Source organism: Miscanthus floridulus, chromosome 17 (genome assembly GCF_019320115.1).
Source record: "Miscanthus floridulus cultivar M001 chromosome 17, ASM1932011v1, whole genome shotgun sequence".
Taxonomy (NCBI): domain Eukaryota; kingdom Viridiplantae; phylum Streptophyta; class Magnoliopsida; order Poales; family Poaceae; genus Miscanthus; species Miscanthus floridulus.
In genome coordinates, this window is record NC_089596.1 from 60,438,209 (window position 1) to 60,459,442 (window position 21,234).

The 21,234-nt window shown below is 44.2% G+C and overlaps 1 pseudogene; it reads right to left on the reverse strand.

Annotated features, from left to right (window-relative positions):
* Positions 1-1,283: 1,283 nt before the first annotated feature.
* The window catches only part of LOC136515082 (phospholipase D zeta 1-like), a 32,321-nt pseudogene continuing 12,370 nt past the window's right edge, over positions 1,284-21,234 (reverse strand).

Below are 21,234 nucleotides of genomic sequence, written 5' to 3' on the forward strand. Positions count from 1 at the left end.
CAGAGAGAGGAGAGGGGAATATGACAGGTGGGTCGGAGGGCAATATTGTTTTGCCTCTGCTTTTAGCTGAAAATGATTAATTTATTGATTGTGATGTGTTGCAGATAAAACCACGCTTTTTAGAAATCGACTTTAACATTGTGTTCCACATAAAACCACACTTTCATAGTATCCCACACACAAATTTCTCTTGTTATTACAAGCAGCAGACTCCCACACACACAAATTTCGCCTTTGGAAGGATGAACCGATCTTCGTCAACACGCGTGAGCTCACTCCAACCTCTGCGTGCATGACGCTGAGAATGACGGCAGAAACGGATGCACCTAATCAAGATCTGACCTATGATCAGAATCCTGTATTATTGCTCATTCCATCTAATACAATAGGACAAGGTGACATTTGTACGTTCCAGAGGTTCCTGATCTGGGGCTATCCCTATCCACACAGTTTGGTGTAGCCCTACGTTTGGTGAAATTGTTTTGTTTTTGAAAACACGTTTATCAGTACATTTGCGATGTGACATATACATAGAAAGAAATAACTGTTTATTTTAACATGGTGATGTCTACTATAAACCTCATCACTGCAATCTGATTCGACCAAATAAGCAATGTAGACTCCAGCCAAAGTGTTAAACCATATTTTGAGGGGGGGGGGGGGGGGGGGGGGGGGGGGGGGGGGGGGGATTCCTGTTTTACAGATCTGCGGTCTGCGGTAGAACTTTAAGCTCTCAAACGTGGTCACATTAACCTCAGCAGTTTCTGTATATACACATAGATATACGCCATACCTACGTCAGTTCAGGTACTTCATCTACACGTGCTTCAAGGTTTCAAAGATTTACATGTACAAGCTCCCACTGTGCCTAGTGACAGCAATTATTTATATTCATCATACCAGACAAGCTTCAACACAGAACATGTATATTTGTTGTCCCGCCAATTCAGGGTAGACAGATAGTGTTTCAAGTATTCGCGAAAATAGTGTCAATTGTCAAATATCCTCAATAAACACTACTCCCTATCATCCAGAAATATAAGGCGTGTTTCGACTGTCAAAATTCGAGTTTGACCAATAAATTAATATAAGAATATACAGGTTATGTGACCGAAAATTGATATCACTGGATTCGTTAAAAAAAAGCCATGTTCGCTTGAACTACTTCAGCAATACTTTTCAGCGAACAAACAATGTTTTCCTCTCACAACAAATCAGCATAAGCCAAATTTCAGCAATACTCTTACAATCGTGGTTTTGTAACTATATACTAATAAAATACTGCAAGAGACATCTGTCGTCAAAGCTCACTTTTAGACAGTAAAAATACACGCCTTATATTTCTGGACTGGATAGAGTGTAGCAGGTACACAATACGATAGAATAGAAAAAAAATGAACTATGGCAAGGTGTATTTCATTCCAAAGAAAATGTGTAGAACTAAGTAAAGTCCTATATTATTTGCACTTATAAAGAATGAATTTGATTGTTTCTTTCCCAACATTAAAATGTGTTGGAATGAATGTACTATACTGATATACTATTTTCCTTCTAGGAAACTATACTTCTAGTACTCTATAATGGTATGATAATATATTCATTTCTTTTGGTTTCCTATTTGACAACACGTGTAGAGCATCTACAAGCAGATCTTTGCAACATGTACTCACTTTCGCTAATGGAAAACCTGTGGTGATGTGTAGTACTCACTTTCGCTGAAATATGGTCTCAAGTCCTCTTGGCACATGAAATCCAAAGGAAAAGAAACAAGGTGGCCCCTGACTAACTGTAGTCTGTCCATAGGGTCGGTACTTTTGAGATCACCGTCTTCTAGCTTCCCTTGGGCAACACCCAAATCAATTGTAGTGTGGCCAATTTTGTCCCTCAAGTGAGCAAAGCTTTGCCGAAATTGAGCCCTGAATGGACTATATGTTTCAGAAACCACAGCACTTGACACAAAATGCAACCCCAATTAGGCTTAAATTCATACCTTGAGTGGATGAGATCGTTGGGTACACACCTGAAGACATCTTGGTATATCATGGTATTTGTCTGCCAAACACAAGTTAGTTAATATATATGTATTTCGAGTATAAATGAAGATTAATATTTACAAAGGCATTGAAATAATATGTACACATAATACAGTTTAAAAACCAATTGAAAAACTGAAGGCGATCTAATCAGATATAGGGTTTCAGATTAGTTCTTTATTTATTTTGATATGAATTTCTAGAAAGAATGTAATAGCATCAGAATTTAGTGCTATTGATTTGCCTTAAAAACTTTAGCAAACATTTATCTCACCTTGGCAGTGGCCATCCAGATATTTTTGAATGTTGAATCATCTATAGGATCCATGATATGGCTAACCTGAAAGTGAGAATGTATTTTGTTTAAAATTCTAATGCAACAGATACAATTGACTGCTCTGAAAAAAACTAAGAAAACATTGTCAAGCATATTTTTAATTGGTGGGTAATCTGTGTAAACCAATGGAAAAATTCAGAAGTTTGGTAAACTTCTATACCAAGCTTTAAATCTGTGATCATGAAATACTGAAACAGTTATCTTGTGTTAGAAAATTAATTATGGCTTTCTAAAGCATCACACAATAAAAGACAGTGAATTTTTTTCTCAAACACGCAGGAGTGCTATGTATCATTATATTAAGAAGAAAAAATGGGTCAAGAAGCCATACAAGAACCCTTACACACAACAAAACACTAGGATCTTAAACAAAAAGACAGTGCCCTTCGAAAGGGAAGACGACAACCACTACCAAAAAAAAACATTCAATCCCGGGCAAGGAGGTGATTGATACCTCATGCCCCAGCGAAACCCCAGAAATGAAGCTCCTCACTAGCGAGCAACAGTGCTCTAGCTAAGGATTTTTTTTCCGACTACGCAGGAGAGCTGCGTATCTCTTGTATTATAGAGAGGAAAAAACGGCCCGTGAGAAGGTTGGAAACATTTTACAACACAATTACTCAGAAAAATACTTTTAACGACCAAACAGCAAGGCAAAGACTCATCCAAAAGCTCCCACCCTATCCAGTCCGAGAGCATGAGGTTTCTTAGCTCCGGCTAGACACCAAAGCTTATACTCATCTCTAAACTGTCGCAAAAGCTCACTAACAAAAGGGGAGTCTCCATCAAAAACACAGGCATTACGGTGCTTCCATAGCAACCATGCAATCAAAATGATGAGAGAATTTGCTCCTTTCCTGTGCTCCTTACTGAACATGTGGATTATCTTAGCCCACCAATCAGCAAAATAAAGATCAGTATGTCCAGAAGCTTCGCTTCCCAAATCCAAAGGCGACAAAATACTGAACCAAACTTGTCATGCAAACACACAACCAGTAAGCAAATGTTGAATCGTCTCCTCTTGATCACACAAAGGAAACCTCTCCGGGTGTGACAATCCTCTAGCTAAGTTAGGAGGTTCACCATAAAAAACACAACGATTACGAAGATTCCACAAAGTTCAGGCCCCTAAGATGATGATGGAGTCAGGCCTTTTCTTAAGCGATCAGCCACCAATCATCAAAGGAAATCTCATCAGCTAAGGAAGTGAGATCATGCAAGCTAATCTGGCGCAGAAGGAAGAACCAAAATTCTCATGCGAAGACCAGGTCAACAGCAGGTGATTAATATTTTCTGCGTCTTGGTCACAGAAGGGTAACAGGATGGATGTAGCAGCCCTCTTCGTGCTAACCGATCAGCCGTCCAACACCTCTCACCGACCACTAGCCATATGAAAAAATGGTCCAAATCTTATCATAAGGACTGAAAATTACAGTACCATGAAACAGGCTTTCATAGGCGGATTCACTGAATATTGCCCTTCACTAGAGAACTTATGCAGAACTTTACCATGGAGTGAGGAGTCTCTAAAATAGAGCAGCATACAACCTTTCTAATGTCCAATGCCCACAATATACCTTATTCTTCAGGGGAAAACAGCCAGAGCTTTGCCTACAGCAAGTTCTCATATCCACATTTTCTCTGAGAACTGGATTATTGGCAACACTCATAAGAAGCTGGTATTGGTTGCACCAACTCAATCATGCTTCTCAGGCTCTAGAGTTCTTGGGGAAAATTTCATATTGAGACTCATCTATTACCTTCTTCAAAGCTATATGGTATTTGTTGCACTGATTTGATAAAGACTTGAATGTAAATTCCTTCTTTATGAAGGAAAAAAAAGAACATGATTACAAAATAGTATGCTTGTTTGAAAACAGGAAAAACAAACACCAATTTAGTTTATCGAAAAGGTGATTACTCTTGCATCCATTATGTGAAAACTACAGCTGAAATGCTCATGAAATTACTCTTGCATCCTTCTGAACTGTTTGTAAACATCAGAAGAAAATTGCATTTGACAATGCTATACTATCAATCATGGAATCAGGGTAACAATGTGGATTTTTGCATTATCAACGAGCAAAGAAGATCAAAACTCCAAGATCCTAGCTTGCTAACTCTTTACTACTTATGGTCGAAAAATACTTGACGTTTTGGACATGACACGGTCTCCAATGTGCACCTTTGACCACTATATTTCTAATAAAATATATTGACAGAATCCAACAGCTATATGAGATTATGAAAGTATTTTCAAAGACAAACCTATGATTTTCACGTTTCCAAATTAGATATTTTAAAAACCATTGATGGTCGAAGTTTAAAAGTATGACAAGATCTTGTCCAAAATGTCAAGTACAATCTTGGACATAATGGCCAGAAAATTATTTCTTTTTTACTTCACTAATCCCAATCGGTTTATGACATAATAATACTGTATGGACCTCCCTTGATTGTTTCTATCCAGAACAGAAAGCAGACCCACAAAAAAATAAGAATTGCAAATTTGCCACAGCTTTGAACTGCTAGCTTGCTACTTGGAAATTGCAAAAAATCCATGCTGTTTAAAACGTCAAAGTACATTACACTCACATATTGCAGGGGGAAAACAAGCTTGTAACTCAAAACAAGTATTATCAAATAATTTAAAATATGATACTTTGGCATGTTATGTGCTATGTGAGCAGGCAAGTGAAACTGGGAAGAACAGAAAGTCAGAAACATGGATGACAGGATTATAAATTGCAAACAGAAGAAATGCACATCCTGATTCCATCAATTGTTCCTTACAACCTAACAGCAGCATATGATTAACAAAGAACAAGGCATAGCATAATGGTCAAACCTCTCCTGGATGAAGGCCAAGGTGCTCCGCCCACAGTGAGAGACGTAGGCTTAGAGAGAACTTCCCAGCTTCCCAAGGTCTTCCATCCATTTTTGAATTAACAACTTCTTTATCTTCGATGACCACAGCAATCTAGAAGGTTGAAGGGGGGAAAACCATCACAACTCCAGCACAATATAAGGTATTTGCTGTTAACTAAGTATACTACAAAGAATATTCATTGCATGATGGAGAAAAATATTCTCAAGTTAGTTCTACTTTAAAATTGATTGTACTCAGTAATTTAGTATCTCTTGATTCTTTATTTCACAGAGTACATCTAACTGCTACAAGTGCATACCTCGGAGTCTCTTGATCCAAGCAAGCTTCTATCATTAATGTTAGCTGAGCCAATCAATGTGATGCGGTCATCAACTATCATTAACTTGCTATGTACATAAATCTGGAAATGGGACATTGTTAGAATGGTATTCTGAACACATTTTATATGCTGCTCCTTCTGGTAGAGTTAATAAGACTTTCGCATATGTCAAGAGTCAAACTTTATAATCCTTGACCAATAATTTGGCCAACAAATTTGACCAATAATTTGACCAATAATTTGGCCAATAAACTGTTGGGGCGTGAGCGTGTGTGTGTGTGGTGTGTGAGGTGTTGTTTGGGCTCTTGCCCTTTATTCTCTTCTTAATTTAATGAAGCGCAGCTCTCCTGCGTTTTCGAGAAAAAATAATTTGGCCAACAAATTTTGAATATTGTAAATACAAACTTGGTACTATTAGATTTGCAATCAAATGTACTATCCAGTAATCATAAGTTTATAATCATGTTAAGCTACGCCTTATAAACTGGACCAGAGGGAGCACGATGGTGACTAGCAGTTCAATGGCTCTTCTAGATAAAAATCATGATGCTCAGCTGGACAAGACTGAGGACTCTGGGGAGGAACAAAACATGCACAAATGGAAGAAAGTTCATCATACCTGACTAGTAACCAAGGGACCCCCATCATAGAGTTTACCATGTGCTCTAAGCCCATAAAAGAAGATGTAATCATGTGCTTTAGGTCCAATAACATCAAATAGATTCTGAAGAATCGAATTAGAGCCTCTGCAGATAGTCCGATATTGCCAATGCATGATTGCCCTCACCGATGCTGCTCCACCATCATCAATGCCTCCCTATCATGAGATTATGTAAGTAACCAAGTATCGAACATATCTCTAACTTCTAGCAGAAAACTACCTGAAAACCAGGTAAAAGAGGTATGATGATGATGGCCTTAAAGCGCTTTTTCTCTCTCTCTGCTCGAAGTATGCGCCGATACAATGCTTCCAGTACACGGTTTTTAATCGTATCATCTCCTGACAGACCCGATATGAAAAATTGATTCTGCAAAAGGTCATAAAAAAGGATGTTACAAAAAAAAATGGTGGTATATCTTCACTGTTTAGTAACTAGGTGCTTAGCACATAATGAAAAAGTGTCAATTTTGTTTAGCACTAAATTTTCCCTCAAATACATAAGCCGAAAAATGAGTTAAAAGAATGCATGATGAACTCCAGTTTCAGATCATTATCCATAAAAAAATTACTAAAGTTAAGAACTTCAAATCTAAAAGGTCAAAGAAAAAGCACAAACCTCAATGTATACAAAGTGTTCTGCCTTTTCAATCAGAGAAAAGTAGGCATTGTGGATGCTTCCTTCAATTTGAGTGGTCCCAGCTGACCATTGACCGACACTCCTAACAATCTGAGCCAAAAAAAACATGGATTCGTTGATTACTTCAATAAAACAATGTATGCAAAGGATACACGTCAAATCTAATGTAGTATACAAGCATGTCTGTTCGAGCGGAAAAAAGTATACAGGCATGTCTTTAATACTGCAGAAGGACTGTATCTTATCATAAGATGTTTTTGAACAAATGATAAGCATGTAGGGATATAGCAATGTATATGATGTAGAAGGAATATATCAAGTTTATTTGGCAAGATATAGAAGGAATGTATATGATGTAGCCACACTTGAAGTTAATATGTCCTCCAATACATTTGTATGAGTCAAATATGTAGATAGTCACTTTATACTTAGTCAGATAATGAGAAGTTGACATCACCATAGATAGTCACTTTATACTTAGTCAGATAATGAGAAGTTGACATCACCACGAAATCAGGACACTAATATGTATTTCTTCATAAAGGCCAAAGTGAAAGACAAACTCTTCTAAATAGCATTCAAAGTTTCAAACTCTTGTAAAATGACCCAACAGTCCCCTCCCTCTTAATCCTCAAAAGAGCAGTTTTGTTCAAAACAACAAAACAGCTTTACAATGTCTTACATAGCAACAGGAGACTATTTTTTTTTTCTTGTCGAATACGCAGGAGAGCTGTGTATCATTTCATTAAGAAGAAGAGTTGTAAAATACAACACGCACACCACCCACACACCCCTTAACTTTCAGTTACATTCGCGCCTGTCAAAATAAAACACGACCAACTACACTGATATTGGATATTACTAACCAACGTCAATGAGTAGGATCTGCACTATAGCTGTCTAGACCATGTTAGCAACTTACAATGTGTGTCCAAACATTATTAGTACAGCAGCTACTCTTCTCTGTTAAATGAAATTAGCAGTTTTGTGATGATTCATTAAAAAAATATTAGTACCAGAGCTGTTTGCAAGACAAATAATTTCTAACTTAATGTTGCATATGCTATAAAATAAAAGCTGTCAGTTTGCTTCTTAGTAGATTTCAGTTTCATAATATAGCCGCTTCTTTCTTAGTAAATTTCAGGGTCCGTTTGGTTGGGCTTTTGGCTTTGGCTTTTGGCCCCAAAAGCCAAAAGCCCAACCAAAGGGGCTGCTTTTTCAGACGGCTTTTTCAGAAGCAGGTGCTTTTCCGTAGTACAGTTTTGAAAGCTGGTTTGACCCTGCTTTTGGCTTTTGGCTTTCTGCTTTTCGAAATTGGTGAAATAAAAAGCTCTTCCATAGTTGTTTCAAGAGAGATAAAGATAGAAGGTATATTTTATACTTGTTTAACCAAACAGTTTTCAGCTTTTCTACAGCTCAAAGCCCACAGCAGCTTTCCCACAGCTCACAGCCCACAGCAGCTTTTTCCCACAGCCACAGCCCAACCAAACACACCCTCAGTTTCATAATATAGCCGCAAACAACCTACCAACAGAAAAACTCGTGATTGGTGAAGCATATGTACTACTCCCTCCATTCCAAACTGTAAGTCGTTCTGGCTTTTCTAGATAAAGAGAAAATTTGCACCCGAGAAATTGCTGTCCATGGATCCTCATTCTTCGGTGTTTAATAACTAATTAGAAATGTATTGCAGAGTACCATGTACTGACCTGACAACGACATGTTGCCCTTGGACCAACTTGTCCAACATCAAGTACTGAAGCAACTTGGTTGCCTCGCTCCTGCATTTCCCACCATTTCTTGTCGATGTGATTCCTATCATCTTTCGACGAATCAAAACGTCTAATAGATGATGGCTCAAGGGAACTGAGATTGTCTACAAAACTTCTCATAGGTAAATCCTGATGAGAAGAATCCAATTTTGCCTTTCGGTTGAGCAAAGGCTGATTAAAGCTCTTCTTGTTTACACGATCTGAATGGTTAATATCTAAATCAGTCATCCTTAAATCTGAACTGGATAATTCACGAGGTTCAAGCTCTTGAGGTAAGAGCAATGGAACATCCTGACATGATGTGCGTGACGTCAAGACTGGTTTTCCAATATCAACATCCTTATCATGGTATTGTTTACCCTCAGCCTCATCATTTATTTCTTTGCTTTTACCCTTGTAGTGTGGAATTACCATGTGGTGATGAGGCATCAGTAAGGGAATTGCTTGCTCATTTAGAGCTTTGTTCCGCTGAAAGAAAAAAAAAAGGAACAACTAATTTACCATAATCATGGGGAAAACTCTTTCGATGATAAGTAGACCAAAAGGACATAACTAACCTTTGCATAATTCCAGCGCTGAACAAAATGCCTTGCTACATCACGGCAAGGTGGACCATATAGAGCACACTGAACATCATGCCAAGGCATGCGGGGATATTTAGCACGGTCCAGCTCATCTTTCATGGTGTCCTCCCAAGAATTGGGTTCAGATTCCCTATTTACAGAGATGAAGTGACATTTAGGGACTTTGCCCCATACATCTAAATGGGTAAAAGATAACAACACAATTACCTAGGATTGTAGTAGTCCTTTCCTGGCCACATCACTGGAGGAGAATCAGCGACTTTGTGCTCAGGACTATCGTAGCGACCAAAGCACAGATCAAGACCTCCAATATAACATACTTGATTATCAACAATCACAATCTTCTCATGGTGTGACCTTAAAGGCAAAACAATAAAAGTTAAAATTTTCAGATCAAATAAAAAAAATGGAGTGCAGCTCTCCTGCGTAGTTCGTGAAAAACAATAAAAAACATATTTAACAAAAAGGAAACAGGGAACAATAAATCATTCATACCACAAGTATACACCACTTGAGAAATGATCAGGATAACGCAGAACTTTAACATTTTCATGAATGTTAAGTAGCCTTTGTTTACTGTATAAGCTGTTAATTTTCAATGCAAGAGCAACTTCCTTGTACAAGAGAATGTAAATCTGCAAAAATGAATTCTAAGTCATCCAAGATAATAAGTAATTATCAAAAAAACAGTCTGAATCCATTTCATGCTAATTTTTTGTGTTCTAACTTCTTTGAACTAGTCATTTTAATAAAAAAATGGATATCATTTGAGTTCCAAGCATATATAACATAATTAACTTGGGGACCTGTTTGGACCAGTTTTTGTCTAAGCTTCAATTGGATGCTGCCTTTTATGGTATGCTAGATTTTCTAAGAAGCAAAGCAGACAAAGCGTACAGTTGGCAATCCGTTTCCAAGAAGAAAAACTCATGCATGCAAGGTGATCGGAGGTGGAGGAGGCGCAGGTGGAGCAAAAGGGAGGCAGAGGCAGAGGCACAACCACCGGTGTGCCCTCACCGGAAGTAGCTCCGACCTCCTTCATTGGTGGATTGCAGCAATGGATGACCGGAAGGGAAGGCAGCAGCCGAAATCTCTCTCCCTTCTATCTGATTCGAATTCATGGTGGCCACTCTGCGACAGGTAGGTGACAGAGATGAGCGTGAGAAGGGAGGAAGAGCCAGGAAGAGGCGAAGGTATTCAATGGTGGCCAGGAGCAGGTGCGAGGAGGGAGGCCACGAGCAGGGCGAGCATGACGTGGGGACAGCTGGCCACGCATGGGGACTAGGACAGAGTGGTGACTTGCATGCGGCTGAGGAACAGTACAGATTGAGGGTGGCATGCGCCAGGGGAGTGAATGGGAGCTCAACTGGAGGACCAGACTGCAGTTGGGGAAAGCTGGAGGCTGGCCGTGCTTAGGGGAAAGAGCCTTTCACATTGAATCTGAGAATCGGCGCAGAAGCGTGCTGTTTGGAGGCATCAATCTTTTTTTCCCTTTCGCCAGAAACAGCCGCAAAAGCTGCCCCCAAACAGGGCCTTGGTTTTGGCATATTTGGTTTTATATTTGCTCATTTTACTTCTAATAATAAAGGCATTTGGGGGGAAAAAATGTCGCCTCAAGAAACCAAAGTAACAGAACCGATTCACATGTACAGAGTTTATGTAGAAATTACTTTGTTTCTTGCCCCCCCCCCCCCCCCCCCCCCCCCCCCCCCCCCCCCCCCCCCCCCCCCCCCCCCCCCCCAACCCACCAAAAGAAAAACAAAAAGCAAAGAAACACCAAACAAAAAAAAAAACAAAAAAAAAAAAAAAAACAAAACCACCCAAAAAAACTTACGATACATGCATATGTTAGCAAGGGTTATCTCCATACTTACCACCATTCAATTCCAGTTAGAATGGTGGGGTACACAGCATTTTCACAGGAATAAAACAGTGACTGGTATATGCATGTCATCAGTTAAAATACCAGCTGTTCCAGCCATTCTAAATATTCCGGCTAAAGTAAACAATCTGGCAGCCTCAGATCCAGCTTTACATGGGATGGGAGCTAAACAAAACTGTTTTGTTCTTACAGTTCCCTAATTCTAGAGTAGCCCACGTCTTAAGAGCATTTTCTGGTGCTCCTTCCAGCATGCCCTCACAACCTCACCCTCTCTCTCTATTACTGTATTGTCTCCTAGGCATTAAACTATGACCTAGGGTAGCTTACTATGAAAAAAATCCTTGGGAATAACATGATCAATAAAATGGAGCTTCTAGGATATTAGATGTTACAACTTTAAACACGAAACTAGATGAGTATCTTCAATGAGAGTTTATACATATATCACTTTAAATATTTATGAACATGTTACTTGTGCATTTATCCCAGATTTCATCTCATTAATTACCCAACAGTTCCTGTCAGAAAAAAGTTGACGAAGAGAGAAACATAAAGAAGTTTTTTTCCATCACTACTCGGCCAATAAAAAGCATAGTATGTTTACGAACATTAAAAATATATTACCACTCATGAGGCCTCTTTGGAAATACTATTGTTTCTTCAAATAATTTCGTATTAAATCTGACAAGCGCACGATAGAACAAAAGTAAAGCATCCACTGTTAATTAATGGCCCAATACATGAATGGTGTTTACAGTACATCATGGTGGCCACAAATATTAAAACTTTGTGAAATTCAGTTGTCCTGTGCGTCATAACAGATTGACAACTATTCTATGGTTTCAAACCTCAAATGTATCAAATGTATCATCACCCGTAGCGTATAAAAAGCAAGGAAGGATGGGGACCTGCAGGTGGTGAATATGCAGAGGTATTTTTCAAATGTTCATTTAGCATATGTTCTACTATTTTCTTGTTCCCTTTCTTGTATGGCCTTGTTAGCCGTTAGCATGTGGAGCAGAAAATATATAACACTACAGGTGGCAAAGGTTGCCTCATAATTCCATGCCCTTCAGATACCAAATTCTTGACAATTTCTGATGAAAATCATAAAAATAAAGAAGCAATGATGGTACCTGTACACCCTGCTTAGCTCTTGCTTCCAGTAGAGCATCAAGCCTAGATGATCCATGATGTTGGAATGGACGTCGAAGATACAACTCTGGGCAGAGCCACCAGCCAGTAATAAATATCTGCATCGAATTTTAACTCATCTTCCTTAGCAAACAGGTAGAAAATTATCCTGCAGCAAATGTTGAATGAAATAAAAAGCTAACCTCCGATTTGGCTTCCTCAATGGAGGATGCAATAGCTTTGAATGCAGCTTGCCCATCTACAAACCATTGTACCATACTCCCATCTTCCAACAAACCCCTCGGTGGTGCAAATGAGCCAAAACGATGAGGATAGCACCAGCCTTCTGGAGGTTGTCGAGCAGCGTTTATTGCAGTAACCCAGTCCTTAACCTTAGAAGAGCTTCTTGTGCGTAGCTTTATTGTCCGGCCACCAGAAGAAACCTTTCTCCGATAAAAACATAATGATATTCAAACTCAACAGGAAAATAAAAGGTGCAATGGTGCATAAAAGATTATGCTGCTAAATTGATCAAAATGTAGTGAAGCCAACATCAACAGACATAGAGAGTTGTCATTATTTTATCATCTACCATGCACCTGATGTACCAATTGTTCCAAATGGTAACACAGATAAAATTGAAACAATTATGACAAATAGGAACAATTGGTCAGAGTTAGACTGACAAACTGTAACTTTCAGATGATTCTTACAGTTTTATCTTGTGACCATGGTATTGGAAATAATATGTGGTCACCCATCCAGAAGATTCTTCTGCCATGGGCCATGGGAACAGAGAGTAAACAGCAAGGTTTTATTTGTAGCACAGCAGCATTTCAAAAGCACATATGTTTTCTATTTCTGGATTGTTGAGAGCATCTCTTTTATACATCCATTGCAATCAAATCTTACTAGAGATAGTAAGGGATTTGCAACTAAACAAATTTCAATACGAACAAGGCAGAACATAACATAAAAATAGCCCTAACGCTTGGCTCATGTATATTCCAATGTTTATAAACTTCTGCCCGGCATCCTAGTAACTATGGCACTTCTGGAAGATATTTCTAGGAAGGCGTCAGATCATATAAAGGGCGTACCCAGTGCAGAGAGCTCCCGCTCTGTGCGGGGTCTGGGGAAGGGTGTTAGTGGCAAGCCTTACCCTCGCCTGTGCAATGCGAAGAGACCGCGACTCGAACCCGGGACCTTCCGGTCACAGGCGGTAAGACTCTACCGCTTGCACCAGGCCATATACCTAATAAAATTTGAGAAACATTAAAAAAACTTGACCAAGCTAGGAAGAGCTAGGTGTCTTGTAAATAAGAAATATGCACCCAAATTCGAGCCAGAGAGGACTCGAACCTGGATGGTAGTGGTGTACACTGTACACCCACACCTTCGACCATTTTTCATAATAAAACATGAAAAGTATTAGAAGGTCCGTTTGGTATCATAGCCTGTGAAAGATGCTTCAGGTATTGTAAAAAAAAAATATTTAAAGCTTCATGGACTTTCAAACTACTAAATGTTATAAGGCAGAAAAAGTTCCTATCTGAACGCAGCATTTTTTTTAATGCAAAAGGTACCTGGAATCCAAAATGCAGTGGGTTACGTTCTTTAATCTCTTTTGCTAAAGAAATTTGGCCTTCTCCACTTATATCCATATGCGGCAATGCATCAAAAATAATGACATCTAACAGCTTTGGATCAAAAGGGTCTTCAAGTAAAGCCAAGAATCCTGGCTTCAGGACAACCCAGACCTGTTAATAAATAACCAATTGAACAACTCAAATGCAACAACCAAATATCTGAAAACAAAGCACAACTGCAAAAGGCTTAATACTTTTTGCCAATTGCTCTTGCAACAGTTAAACAATCCACATGAACAGCATCGTTTTTTTCCGGTCCTTCTGAATCTTTGGTAAATGTCCAACTGAAACATTGTCTTCTTTTAACTTGGGACCATACTCAGGTAAAAATGACAAACATGACACCTCCAAAAATTTGTAAACCTGTAGTACAAAGAAATTGAATAAAGATAGCCAGATAAGTTGTTCTGATTGACATTTTGATGTGCAATTATGAGGGGGTCTACTTTGAAATGTACAAAGTTTTTGGTACCTCCCGTGAATTGACGATATCCAGGTTCCCTAAGAAATGGTTTAGATATTCTTGCATTGCAACTTTTGCTCGATCGGAAATAGAGTTTTGACGTCCAAGAGCTGGTCGAATGACAGGTAAAACAGCACTTGAAGGAACGTTTCTGCCACAACAGGTTCAATGTCTTGCTTACTGCATGCATGGAATAACATATGGAGACTCAACTGCTCTAAGGCAACATACGATGTGATAAAGCATACCTATATATCAGTTACTAGTGAGTTATCTATAATAAACTATCATCATCAATTTAGAAACATGTTTACCTATTTCTAATGGAGTTATCATCAGACTGTGGTGGAACATTCACATCATCTGCTTCATCCTCATCATGTACTACTGGCATATGCTCCCCAATTCCCAAATTTTGGAGCCATTCTTTGACCTTCAGTGACAGAATACACAAATTAATTCGGTATTTTTGTAGAATATGTCCCATGATGAGGAGGAAATGTAGAAATGGCATAATGCAAGTAGGTGCTCAAGTCCAAAATTAAAATATTATTATTAAACCCAATATCGAGAACACCTTGCTTTGGGAAAAAAAATTCCACACATGCAGGAGAGCTGCGCATCATTGCATTAAGGAGAAGAAACAAGAAAATCCTAGTGATGCAACACACACACACAACATAACAGTGCAACAATATTACACAGCTTGGAAATTTAGTGCACAACATATTAGTTGAGCAACAGTAGCTGCATACGGGGTTCACTGGAAAGATAGAGCTCAAAGAAAAAAGCAGATCTATTGACTGTCATCTGATAATATAAAATAGAGTAAAATGCACCCTAGGTCCTTAACTTTTGAGGGGGTGTCATCTAGGTCCAACAACTGTAGAACTAAATTTTTGGGTCCTTAAAATTTGTAAGTGGTTCACCAAAGGTCCATACCCCTTCGTTTGGCCCTTAGATATGACAAGGCATGTATTGTCAGCACCCAGCGTGTGTTTGCATTTGAATCCCCCTGCGTTTCTCTATCTTCCATGCGCTCACCCTCCAGGATGGGCTTCATCGGCATGCTTAGTTTCCGCAGCAGCACCACCGTCGTCGCCTTCTTCGACCCTGCCCAGGATGATGAGCTCCTTGCGCTCAATGACCTCCAGGCCCACATCGCCGACCGTTTCTAGGCCCACGTCGTCTACCGCCTCCAGGCCCTCTCCACCCACACCTCCTCGGGCTCCCCGCTCCTCTACCTCCCCTTCCTCTCCAAGCTCCTCAACACTGTCGTCTCCTCCGACACCACCTTCCACGATATCCTCGCGCTCGGCCCCACCGTCACCGTGCTTACCAGGCCTCCGTGCCTCCCTCGCCCCTCATGCTAATGGACACTGCCCTCTGTGCTTGGCTTCCAGCTTGGCCTCCCTGCCAACGGGGAGGGCTCGGCCGATGGCCGGTGGCCAACCAACGCTGTCATCCCCATCCTCCTTGCCACCAACGTCAATGCCACCATGTACGACGCCATCGCCGACGCCCAAGGGCCGGCCTCCAGTCCCCCCTACCGCCCCATTCGAGGCGTTCGTCTTTGCCGATGCCTCCAACAGCCTGACCAACAAGCCCTCCGGCTTGGATTGGGCTGGCAGGCGGCTGGGCCAATGATTATAGATCGGACGACTAATCACGATTAATCGTGATTAATCGTCCTTATCGTAAAAAGGTGCTCGATAAGGGTCCTCGATTAGTTTGGACCGATTAGAAACCTTATCGTCCGATAAGTTGCGACTAATCACGATTAGTCGTCCGATCAGACACACATGACGACTAGTTGGGCCAGTATATTCAGCTAAAGAATTCGACCCAGCTAAAGAATTCGGCCCACCTAATAGCTGGCCCATTAGGGTAAGATAAGAGTGAGTGTCTGAGTGACGACTGACGAGTGAAGGAGCTGGCTGCAGCCGCCGCACACGGCACATTTCTCTCTCGCTCTGGCTCTGCTCTCTCTCGCAGCTCCGTCCGCAGCGGCGCAGCTCCGTCCGCGGCCTGCAGCTCCCTCGCCGGCGCAGCTTCGTCCGCGGCCTGCAGCTCCCTCGCCGGCGCTGCTCCGTCCGCGGCCTGCAGCTCCGTCCGCAGCGGCGCAGCTCCATCCGCCGACGCAGCTCGTCCGCGGCCTGCAGCTCTGTCCGCAGCGGCGCAGCTCCGTCCGACGGCGCAGCTCGTCCGCCGACACAGCTCCGTCTGCAGCGGCGCAGCTCCATCGGTCAAGCGCCAGGGTGCGGACGATCTACGAGAGCAAGCTCCTGGAGTACGACCCCGAGCGCCACCTCGCCTGTCTCCTCCCCTGTCTCGCGCAGACGGCGTTCACGAACAAGGACTGCGGCAAGGGCGAGCGCGAGGCACAATGGGCGGTAGAGCAGAGGGCACTCCACGGCCTGAACCAGCTCGCCACCTCCTCCTTCGACCTTCTAGTCTGCAGCTCCGTCCGCGCCTCTCGCCGGCGTCCGCAGCATCAAGATGAGCCACCACTCTGCCTCCTCTGCCATGTTTACATATATTTACATCATAATATATATAGTATATACATGGTCGATCAGGCCATCTAGGCACAAGGACGACTAAATGTCCGACTAGCCGATTAGACCGATTAGGACCGACTAATCGTCCCTTATCGACTTATCGGTGGTCATACGACTAGCCTCGATAATACGATATGAAAACATTGGGCTGGGCTGGCAACTGCGTCGCTTGCAGCAAGAGAAGCAGGACGGGCAGCTACGGCACAGGCATGTAAGGGTGGTGCCGCAGTGGTTGAGTAAGAGGGGCGGCAAGTTGCGCGCGGGGTGGCCGTGTGCAGGCCACGACAGTGGCTAACGGTAGCAGGCAACGATCAGGGAGTGGGGGGATAGGGTAAGAAGAAGGGGCTAATTGCATTTTACACATCTCTCCGCTATGCTGGTTGCTGACTGTACATGCCACGTTGGATCTAAGGGACAACCAAATGGGTATGGACCTCCAGTGGACCACTTAAAAAGTTTAGGGACCCACAAAAGCAGTTTCAGAGTTGATGGACCTAGATGACACCCCCCTCAAAAGTTAATGGACCTCAAGTGCACTTTACTCTATAAAATACACACTAAGTTTCAAAATATGTTGTCCTTTCCTCCATTTTGACACATCTATTCTCAATCCTCTATTGTCTGTGAAAGGTCAGGAGTTGTATCAAAATTATCCGAACGAACTAAACCATTTAACTGGATGGTAATAGGTTTTTTTCCTATCATACCCACTTTCATGCACACATTTATTTGTGCTGGAGTAATAATCACTTGTTTCATATAAATTTCATATAAATGCTTTCTACCAACTAAACAAGTCTAGTTATTTTTTTTTTACAAAACAACATTACTCTTTAGGACATGAGAAATGAATTTTTTAGATTCCATCACTTTCTTGTCAAATAAACACTTGACGAACACTTAAAAGAGCGTGCCTGAGTTATTCAATTGTCTTTTATTGGGTACAAATAATGAAAAGAGGGTGTCAATTTAAAATGACAAACGATGGTATGAAAACATTGCAATGGCATCTAATCTTGAAAAGAAGCTTCAACTTTCAAGTACAAAATATCACTAAGGTGCTGGTTCATTAGAGATCAGATCAGGTGAGTCCTCTAGTTCATGTATTGAGTGTATTCCCAGTCTTGAACCCCTAGTTCTTTGCTTTCTCTATTCCCTAATACTCCCCCTGGTCATAAAAGCATATCCTTTAGAACAATATTAGTCAAACCTTATAAAATATATGATGGATAAGTCTGGCTGGTCTGGTCTTTGTGGGGCTGCTGGCTGTTGCTGCCACAAGGACAGCATCTTAGCATCTAGGACAGCATCTTAGAGGACAGCATCTTAGCATCTTAGACTAGCATCTTAGCATCTTAAACTAGCATCTTAGACTAGCATCTTGGCATATGCTTGGCTGGCTAGCAGTCTATAAATATGTATCCCCAACCCCTCAGGTTGGTATGGCATTTAGAAATAAACCAGGAAATTGCCCCGACTCCTAGTGTCATCCTCTCTCGATGAGAGTACGAATTATGCTACTACCAAGAGTAAGAATTCAGCGACTAACAACTGGTATCGGAGCCGTATTATTCTGTAGCCTGAGCATCTCCTGCTCATCTTCTTTCCCAGCCTCGCAACAGCCTCAGCTAAGAGCAGCAGCAGCTCCGGCCGCTCCTGCTCACTCCTCTCCCTCTGCGCCTCGTCTGAAGCAGCCCTCTCCCCACGCAGCAGCCCCCCGGTAGCGCGTCATGACCGCAGGGCAGTCTCAGCGCTCGGTCGCCTCGAGCACGCGGCGTCGGCAGGAGGCCGAACTTGCCGCGGCAGAGGAACGCGAGCGAGCGGCGGCAGAGACCGCTGCGGCGGCGGCAAGGGCGTCGAGCCTAGCAGCGACGGAGCTGGCAGCAGCCAGAGCAGAGGCGGCAGCGGATGCAGCGCGTGCGGCGGCAGCAGAGGTTGAGGCCCTGCGCGGCAGCATCAGCAGCTCCGCTTCTGCTGACGACAGCGCCGACGCGGACCTCTAGCTGCTGGGGAGGGAGGCAAGACGAGCGCGGACGGCGCAGTGGGCAGCCGCGCACGCCCACGAGCGCGGCGGCAGCCCAGACAGGCGCGGACGCGCCGGCAGCGCTCCTGGAGGAGGCACGCACGGCGGTGGCGCTCCTGGAGGAGGCGCGCACGGCGGCGACGCTCCTGGAGGAGGCGCGCACGGCAACGGTGGCGGACGGACCGATGGAGAGCGCGGCCTTCACAGACAGCGTGGCTTTCTCTCCCCGGATCGGTACCGTGGTTACCACCGGCTCTAGGCTGTCGTCAGGGACGTCGGCCCCGGCGGTGGGTGGCCTACCCTCACTAAGACCAACTACGTCGAGTGGGCTGCGGTGATGAGGGTAAAGCTCCAGGTGCGGCACATGTGGGAGGCAGTCCGGTACGGCGACGTCGACTATGACCTAGATCGACGGGCGCTGGATGCCCTCATCGCTGCAGTCCCGCCCGAGATGTAGTTCTCGCTTACCAACAAGCGGACTGCCAAGGAGGCTTGGGACGCCATCGCTGCGGCACGCATCGGCAGCAACCGCGCCCGCAAGTCCACACTGCAGGCACTTCGCAAGGAGTGGGAGAACCTGGCCTTCAAGCCAGGTGAGGACGCTGATGACTTTGCTCTCCGTCTCAACACTCTGTTGCAGAAGATGGTGCAGTTCGACGATGACACCTACGGCGAGGAGAGAGCTGTTGAAAGGCTCTTCCGCTGCGTCCCCGAGAAGTACAAGCAGATGGCTCGCTCGATCGTGTCCCTGCTGGATCTCTCCACGATGTCGATCGAGGAGGCGATAGGTCGTCTCGAGGTCGTCGACAGCGATGAGCCACAGTCTCTCTCGGGGCCCATCACCACTAGCGGGAAGCTCCTTCTCACTCGGAAGCAGTGAGATGCCTGCCAAGGTGACCGGAAGAAGGGGGAGACTTCTTCCGCGACTGGCAGCCGCAAGCGTGGCAAGCCGCGCAAGGCACGCAGAGATGCCCAGGCCGGGGCGCGAGGACGTGCCGAGGGTGATGCCCGCAGAGGCGCCCAGGGCGGCGCCGCCGGCAAGCACAAGCTGGCACGAGACGACGCTTGCCGCAACTGCGGCCAGCTTGGCCATTGGGCCAAGGACTGTCGACAGCCACGACGCGGCCAGGCCCACGTCGCACAGGCGGAGGAGTCGGCTCTGTTCATGGCACATGCAAGCATCGAGCTACCTCCAGCGGCACCGGCCGCAGCGGCTCTCCTCCACCTTGACGAGCCAAAAGCACACGTCCTCCTCGGCGATGGCTCCGGCAACGACAAGACTGACGGGTGGTGCCTCGACACTGGCGCCACCCATCACATGACCGGTCGATGGGAGTTCTTCACCGAGCTTGACTCTAGCGTCCGAGGCTCTGTCAAGTTTGGGGATGCCTCTGGCGTGGAGATCAAAGGCGTCGGCTCCGTCATCTTCACTGCCGTGTCTGGTGAGCACAGGCTGCTCACCGGAGTCTACTACATCCCCGCGTTGAGGAACTCCATCATCAGCTTGGGACAGCTGGATGAGAACGGTCCGCGCGTGGTGGTTGAGGATAGAGTCATGAGGATTTGGGATCGCCGTCGCCGCCTTCTTGCCAAGGTATCCAGAAGCGCAAATCGACTCTACGTCCTTAACGTGCAGGTGGCACAACCTCTCTGTCTCGCTGCTCGTCGGGATAACGAAGCGTGATAGTGGCACGAGCGCTTCGGGCACCTTCACTTCGAGGCCCTGAAGCGGCTCAGTGCCACGGAGATGGTGCGAGGCCTGCCGTGCCTCGACCATGTGGAGCAGCTCTGCGACGTCTGTGTGTTGACGAAGCAGAGGCGACTCCCTTTTCCACAGCGGGCGAGCTTTCGAGCCAAGGAGAGGCTCAGGCTTGTGCACGAGGACTTGTGTGGCCCGGTGACACCGGCCACACCGGGAGGACGACGCTACTTCCTGCTGCTCGTCGACGATCTCTCCCGCTACATGTGGGTGATGGTCCTCGGCAGTAAGGGAAAGGCTGCGGACGCCATCAAGCGCTCGCAGGCTGCTGCGGAGGCGGAGTGCGGCCGCAAGCTGCGCGTGCTGCGTACCGACAACGGCGGCGAATACACGGCGGCTGAACTCGTGTCGTACTGCGCTGATGAGGGCATTCAGCGCCACTACTTCGCGCCGTACAGCCCACAGTAGAACGGCGTCGTCGAGCGGCGCAACCAGACGGTTGTGGGGATGGCTCGGGCCCTTCTCAAGCAGAGGGGGATGCCAGCTGTCTTCTGGGGAGAGGCGGTGGTGTCGGCCGTCTACATCCTCAA